Raw genomic sequence first — 9,043 nt, forward strand, 5'->3', positions numbered from 1 at the left:
CATCCCTTAAATAGTACCCTATAGGGTAGTATTTTTCATACTTATGTCTTAAGGGGTTTTGGGGTTGTGAACAAGGGCAGGGAGTTATACCTTTAGATGTTGTGCTAGGACAATGGGATGTAAGGGTTTTTTATTATCTTTTTTATAATTATTTTTTATTTTATTTTTTGGTATTTTTTATGTTTCGTATTTGTTTTTTTTGCACTGTTATCAGTGCACTATGGTTAGAGGTCCTCTTAGGGACCTCTTGAAATTGTTATTTATGTCAGTGAGGTCACAATAACATCGCTTAGCTCACTTTATTACTTTTTTTTGTTCATTTATAGTATTATTGTAGTGATTTTTTTATTGTTCCAAAAAAATCCCTAACACTTTTTTCATCTTTTTTTTGTTTTGTTTATATTTTCCATTTGTGGGAAGAGTGCTACCCCCCTGTACCGATCACACTGTGATCTCCATGCAAGTCTCCATAGACAAGCAGGAGGAGCAATCGGATATCCCAGCAGGGTCTAGACAGGGGATATCCTGTCCTTCGATGACCTTCCGGGTGACATCAGTAGTGACGTGACCCAGAAGGGAATGCCCAGGTTTTAACCTGGGCATTACAGAATGTATTTTAAGGACGTACAGGTACTTCTTTAGGGGACTGAAGGGGTTAATCCCAAGGAAATTGGTCATCCAAAAATATATGTAGAAAAAAAGCCAGATGAAAGTGAAAAAAATCTGATGCAAAAAAAAAAAAAAAAAAATCTATTCTTGCCCATTAAATGTGTTTACATACTCCTGTGCAGCAGCAGCCTCAATTGTATTGCAGTCTCTTTCGATTGCAGTGGGCCCCATTTAAGTCTGTTGACACCATGGACTTTTTTTCTAGATGGGGTGAGGCAGAGCGTGGTCTCAGTTCTTTTCATAAGGTTATCCCTCACCTCCCACATAGAATTTACACGCATTCGCCAGTATTTTGCGACATTTTAAATAGCTTGGACATAAGGAAATCTGAATTTTTTTTGCCGTTTTGAATTGTGGGAGGGTTGCCCTGAAGTGCACTTAAGATTTTAAAATGCACAGAAAAATACAACAAGGGAAGCACTCACCAAACATACACCTAAACACAAGTTATAGAAAGCCAAAACTCCTGCATAGTGTTGAGGTGAAGCTGAAAATCATTCACCAGTTTCAGATACTCTTCAAAACAATATTGTTTTTATTGGATAATATCTTTAACAAGGTGCATTGTTAGGGACCATTCACAACTACAACTGTATGCAGACAAGTTGTCTCTGGAATAGGCCCCAGAGTCAAAATTCAAATGCTTTTTACAAGATCTTCTGTTGTCAAATAGTTAAAAAGACACCTTGCACCAGAGATTGTGAAAATCTAGTAATATCTTATATTTGTTCTGCTTTATTGTTTCGGTTTCCAAAGGTCATATACTTTTGTACTGTTGTTCGTAGACCCCCTCTGTACGCAGCACAAAATGAGTTTCATAGTTACTTCCTTCTTTAACACCAAATGTTTGAGTGTGAAGACTTATCTCAACCTAGGCTGTTAACTATTTCCTTACCTAATGATATCGCTGAAAAACAAAATGTAAGCATACCTTATAAATCTAAAAATGTTTATATATATATATATATATATATATATATATCCTTCATAATGCTAAAATAGAAAGGGCCCTAATATACGGGATTCATTTTCTCCTTAAGCTTATCTAAAAACATAAGGTTAAAAAAAACATAAGGCTAGAATTAAGCTACCTTAATTCTTCAAAGTTAAGATACATTTCATATAACTGATTACAAAAGATAAATATAGAGATGTGTCACTGTAACTTTTCAGTGGTGGGAGAAAGTTGAGTATTAGTACTTTTTATGCTGATCTTAAAATATTTATGCTTTTAACTGATGGATTAGATGGGAATTACAAAAAATTAAGCAATCTGCAGGGGTGTTACTCACTGTAGGCATACATACTAAACTAAGCAGGCATACATACTAAACTAAGTGTACACGCGATCATAAATATCATGATATCATCAAATTATATCATGGCAGTATGACTTTACAATCATATGGAATATCTTGCTTAATCTGACAAAAAACATAGTTTCTATCTTTATCTCTAGACTGAAACTGTATCAAACAGCCAGCCACTCGTCATTCATTTTATGTAGCCTCTGTTTATTTGTAACCTCAATACAGTTGGGGAAACAATATAAATGATCAGCTAAACAGATCTGTATCTCAATGTTCTATTAGTTGCAAAGAACCTAAACAGAAATTAAGGAAATAAATGAAAGGGGATCCTCAAAACTAAAACAGTGAACATAAAATGAAAATGAAAAACATGAAACGATTAGTGGCTGATAAATGTGACACATTGCCTGTCCTTCACATATTAACACCTTTTTGAAAATAAATTGATTATTCTAAGAAAAAAAATAATATTCTGATAGTAAGCATAAGTTCAGAGAAATCAGCAATAAGGAGAGACAAAAATGTACAGAGAAAGGAGCTGTAAGTTAGTAAGGCTGGTGGCTCTCAATTTGAGACACAGAAAAAAACACAGTGTTATTATTAAATAATACAATAATTAAGTAAGGACAGTTCACTATATCTAAACTAAAGGTCCAGGTCTTTATCTCTACTCACATACTTGTAAGGCAAGTGAGCTGGTGTGATATAAAAATGCCCCAGAACAATATTTCTTAAAAAAAAATAAATGAAAGTGATTGTTGGAACTGCTTCATCACATGTCAGCATCATACAATGTTTCCTCTATGTCAAATTTATGAGACACACCTAGGAACAAAATATATAAAACATATCTATCATATGATCTGTTACTCAAGAGACCTTAGTAAAGAGTAACCAAACATTATAGAGAACATGTCCTTGACTGGCATTGACATTATGAACATGTATACATAGTGTTAGATAAAATTAACTTTCATTATCTTTGGTAAATAGAAATAAAAAAAGACTACTCTATCTTCTTTAGTTTTTACATTTTTTTCAATAAACCAGTGTTGTAAGCACTTTTGGGATCCTTGTGTTTTTGACTCGAATCACATGTATAATTCAGATGTTCATGCAGCCTTACAATAAAAGACATGTTTTTGGTGGTTTATTTGGGGTTACAGAGTCTACCATTTACTCTTCTACAAGAAAATGCACATCATTATAGTATAAATAAAGATTTTTTTTAAAGAATAGTTTCTGATTGCTAAAGACCACAGATTTACACAGTGCCGGTTATGTTGACTCAATCAACAAAATTACGTCACCTTTTTACTAGTAATCCAGGAACTTTACAAAAAAAGCTAGCAGGCAATGTGCTCTTTACCTTGTATTAGTTTGTCTTAGCCTGTCAATCCTAGTTTTGTCATACCTTTAGGGTGTAAACAGTGTGTAAAGTGTCGATGCTATAAAAATAAAATATAAAACTAAAAAAGTATATGTAAAACATGATTTACTTAGAAGCCAGAATGAAAAATCCACATAATTTTAAAAAGATTTTTGCAAATTTACTTTGACTTCCTTTAAAAGGAAAATCTGTGAAATGTATGTGAAAGAGGTAGTGTAGTAAAATGATATTACCCAGATGTATGGAATAGTTAAATAGTAGAAACAAATTAATATAATGTGGTATATTTAGCAATGGTCAATACAGGCTAAAGAGCTTCTACTTTTTATTGCTGATGGCCATTAGCTGACCTTAATCGGTTGCGCTTTCTATTCACATCACACTCAGGTGATTCGGTACATTGTTACTAAAGTAGATATATTAATATAATTCCTGAACCAACTTTAGTTTTTTTATAAAGATATAAAACTCAAACAAAAGTTAAAAATATAGCCCTGTATAACAAATTAATATGTATTTAGAAGCTGTAGATGCACACTCACATTTGAAAAAAAAAACTCATATTGAAATCCTCTCCAAATGAAGACCTCATATGTGACTCCTTGATGACAATTGATGTCATCGGGGTTAAACAAGCATAGAAAACAATTTTAAAAATGTAGGGGCCCTGTATGGACGCTTCTATGAGCAGTCTTATTCACCTTATTAAAAGGCTATTTTGCCTTTCGTTGATGTCGGCAATTGTGGGTTAAAAAAACTAATTAGAAGGTGATAAATGATCTCCTCGAAAGCTCAGCCAGTGCTTAAGTGCCTCTCTCCAGACCCTCCTGAGAACATTGAGCTCCCTTTGACTACAGGTACTGCAGCCAACCATGCTGGTCAATGGAGCCCACCTCACTTATCAATATGTGATCAGTGAAAAAAAAAATAAAAAAAATATAAGAAAATGAAAATGTACAAATAGTTAAAAAATATATATAAAATGTAAAAATAAAAAGACCCCAGTGATATCACCTTGACATCATTAGTGCAATCATCCAGTTCAAAGAAAATATGTCCAAAAAGTAATTAAAAAAAAGTCCAAAAATACCAGAAGTTAAAATACCAGCATTTCAAATACCATAGGATTGGACTTTCATAGATGTTTCAAACAGGGCTTAGGCACAAAATGACAAGATGTAAAATTTTTTTTATAATTTGCACCTTTCAAATGTGACCTTTTAGCTCCCAAAAAAGCCTATGCTTGGGTGGTGTCATTGCACTTAGGAGATGTTGCTGAACACATATTGGGTTGTTGCTTCACAGTGACTTATACCAGGAGTTGTAAATTCATACCTAAAGTACTACTGCAAAGTTTGATAACGGCTGCTGGGAAAATATGTGCATTGAAAGAGTTAAAATGCCAGCATTTAAAATACCCTGGGGTATCAGTGACATATAGCAGGAACTATATATTTCCATCTGAATCACAATCTGTGTGTAAACCAAATCGCTACAACGAAGATTGACAAAGGCTGGTAGAAGAAATAGAAAGGAAAGAGTTGCATGGAAAAAGTTATAATACTAGGATTTGAAATACCCTGGGTTGTCTAGTTTTCAAAAATATATGGTTTGATGGTGGTAAGTTGAACATGGGGGCAGAATGACCAGTTTTGAAGAAAATGGTTGTGAAATAGCAACACCCTACTTGTACTTAATACACTATAACTTGCAAAAAGATAAAAATAGAATGAAAACATTGGGTATTTATAAACTTAAGATAAATAGTGCATTCTATTTAGCAGATTTGGATTTAGTAGATGAGAAAAAGATTCTTCAAATAAAAGTAAGAAAAGGTGCTTTTTTTCAGTTTTTCACCATATTTTATATGGTTTTATAGCAAATTAGATGATATGATTAAAATAACATTATCTAAAAAAGCTCTTTTTGGAAACAAATATGGGTTCACTAAATGAGAGAGAATAAAATTACAGCTCAACGGAAGCGGCGTAGAAATGTTAAAACATACATTTTCACAAAGGGTATAAACAAATCAAAAACAGATCTGTCCTTCAGGGATTAATTATTAAATGGTTGTTGTTGTAGCATTGTAGTTATTCAGCATCTTTATGCTATTCCTTGCATTTGAATTTTTAATGCTATCCCTGTTTACCACATCGGGTATACCTAAATTAGAGCTGAAATTCCAGAACCAAAATTCCTTCACCGCAAAGGACACATTTTTTATTTCAGATAGTGGTATTCTAACACTTTCCATGCACTAATTCTACCACCAGCCTTTGTCAAAGTTTGTGGAAGTAATTATTTTGTATTTTTTCACACACATTGTACTATAGGTTAAATTTAAAGCCCCTGTATATGGCACTGACAAACAACACCCCAAATATGTGTTCAGCAACCTCTCCTGAGTACAATGATGCCAGCCATGCATAGGTTTGCCCGTTTGTTTTGTAATTGTATAGTTTTATGTTTTGAAATAAAAAATATATTTTAACTATTGCTTGTGGGTTTAAAAATGCATATAACCATATTGCTCTAAGGACAACGACAAAGAAGTCTTTAGTCAAAGGTGATACCTTTTATTGGGCCAACACAGAAAGTGTTAGATGTAATGTTCTATATTTTAACATAAAGTCACATAATATTGCAAATATTCTCCTGAGTTCATGAGTATAAAAGTTATATTGATAGGTAAAGTTTTATTACATTTAATCGTGTTTATTTGTCAAAAATAATGTGTACCAAGGACAAACATGAGACATTAATTTAATATATAAAAACATTCCTTAATGTATCATGCAATTATTTTTTTGTGGGAAAGGTACTTGCTAAATATAGACGCAGAGGTACTGTATAACAAGGAACCGGATCCAGATGATGTTGATTCGGGGACTATGAAGAATTGGCAGATCGGGGAAATTGCCCCCTCCTCTGATAGATGGAGGCATGCTCCGGGAGTACAGACAGAGCCGGCCTTAAGCGTTCTGGCGCCCTGTGTGGACTACTCCTCTGGTGCCCCCTTCTCAGTACAACCCCCGCTCCTTCTCACTACCTCCCCCCTCTGTCCCTTCTCACTACCTCCCCTCTCTGCCTCTTCTCAGTACCCCCTCTGCCCCTTCTAACTACCCCCCTGCCCCTTTTCACTACCCCCTCTGCCCCTTCTCACTATCCCCCCCTCGTCCCCTTCTCACTATCCCCCCCTTTGCCCCTTCTCACTATCCCCCCTTTGCCCCTTCTCACTATCCCCCCTTTGCCCCTTCTCACTATCTACTCCCTCTCCCTACTTCTCATTATCCTCACTTACCTTGTTGCCGGCGTACTGCGGTGGGAGCGGGAGGTATCCGTCTTCCTGCTCTGCCGTGGTGCGGACACCGCGACGGAGTCAAGGAGAGTGAGGGGCACAGAGTGGTTGCTGAAAACTTCACAAGCAACCGCTCGGCGCCCCTGCCCGGGACTTAAATTAAAGCATTGGGGTTTTTTTAACTTTATTTAACATGAAGGAAGTTAAATAAAGTTTAAAAAACAAACAAACAAACAAAAAAAAACGTTTTCATTTATGTCCCGGGCAGGCGCCCCTGCTGCCATGGCGCCCTGTGCGGCTGCACAGGCCGCACACCTCTAAGGCCGGCCCTGAGTACAGATAAAGGGGGACTTGACAACTGTACTTACCTCTGTTCTCCCTAACTTCCATGAGGAGTCTGGAAGTTAGAGGGTAGCTTCGCAGTTTCCCGGGCGAGCTGCATGAAACACAGGCTGAGGCCTGGTGGGGTAAGTGAGCTACATGTGTGTCTGTTATATATTATAAATCTGGTATATATATATATAAATATATATATATATATATATATATATATATATATATATATATATATATATATATATATATATATAGATACTGTATCTACCACTTTCTCAGCAAAGTAAAACTTTCTTACATTACAACTAAGCCTCTGATGATCTAATTTTAGATTATGACCTCTGACATGTCTCCTCCTTCAAAATAAACTTCCCTTCTGTACTATTTTGTTGTTAAATGTTCCTATAATATTTACCCTCTCTTCTCTCCTCCAAGCTATGCATATTGAAATCTCTTAGTTTTTCCTGATATTTCTTTCCTGCAAACTACCCTCTGTTTTATGAGGTCTTCTTTGAGCTTTAGAATGTCTGTATACTTCTGGACATGGGGTCTCCAGAACTGTGCACAAGGTCTGACCAGAGATCTGTAGGGAGCAGTATAAAGACCAATATAGCCCCTTGACAACAATTGATGTGCCAGGAATTTTAAACAAACCTAGAAAGCGATCAACACACATTGTACTTCAGGTATGAATTTGCAGCTCTTGTCACTGCCCCCATATGGCAAATTAGATGATATGATCAAAATAATGATATCTAAGGAAGTTCCTTGTTGCTCTCAAAAACCAATATATACAGTAGTTGCTCGATTATAACACAACCCCCCAAATTTGAATATTAATTTAGGGAAAAAAAGAAAAAGTCTTTCTTAATTAATTATTAATTCCCTAGTCACTATTTTTCCATATTTAATAAAAACTAGTATTGAGAAAAATGCATTTCTTGTTTTTATTTCCTTTGATTTGCCAGCCTGCACCCCAGTTATGCACATCTGCCCCCAGGCTTGCCTTATATTCAAGCAAATATGGTAATTTGTGTGGGTACACTAAATGAGAAAGTAGAAAATTATAGCTAAACACAAAAGCCACAGAAATGTTAAAGCAGTCATTGTTGTCATGAAGGGTACAAAAAAATTAAAAAAAACACAATCCTAACACGAAGGGGATAGGAATGACTGCTGTACACCTGAATCTTGTTTGTTTTGGTATTTAATTTGTAGTATTGTGAAATTGTTATTGCTAAAGTGTGTTGATATGTACTGACCATATAGCTTACCTAGTTTTAAACTACAGCAGTAAAAACTACATTTATTATTATTTATGGTGTTCCTTCTCCATCTCTATATCTGTCCTACTTTCTGATCTCCCCCTCTCTTTACTGTTATTTCCCCTTATTTCCCCACCTGGAAGTAGCACAAACTACGCAGGCAAAGCATGGAACTCTGTTTGCTTGTTGCAAGCATATCGTTTTTTATCGTTTTTTATCGTAAGCATTTTATCGTAAGCATATCGTTTTTTAACTTTTACTATTAATAAAAGTTTTTTTTAACTTTATTTAACATGGAGGATGCTAAATAAAGTTAAAAAAACCAACAACAAAAAAAACCAACAATGTTTTCATTTATGTCCCGGGCAGGGGCGCCGAGCGGTTGCTCGTGAAGTTCTCAGCAACCGCTCGACGCCCCTTACTCTCTGTGACTCCGTCGCGGTGCCGGCGCTCAACATGAAATGCCGGCAGGACTCCTCAAGGTAAGTTAGGATAAGGAGAAGTAGGGAGAGCGGGGGGATAGTTTGAAGGAAGAGGCAGAGGGGGGGTAGTTTGAAGGGGCAGAGGGGCGGTAGTTTGAAGGGGCAGAGGGGGGTAGTTTGAAGGGGCAGAGGGGGGGTAGTTTGAAGGGGCAGAGAGGGGAGTAGTTTGAAGGGGCAGAGAGGGGAGTAGTTTGAAGGGGCAGAGGGGGGGTAGTTTGAAGGGGCAGAGGGGAGTAGTTTGAAGGGGCATAGGGGGATAGTTTGAAGGGGCAGGGGGGTAGTTTGAAGGG

Source organism: Spea bombifrons, chromosome 4 (genome assembly GCF_027358695.1).
Source record: "Spea bombifrons isolate aSpeBom1 chromosome 4, aSpeBom1.2.pri, whole genome shotgun sequence".
NCBI lineage: Eukaryota > Metazoa > Chordata > Amphibia > Anura > Pelobatidae > Spea > Spea bombifrons.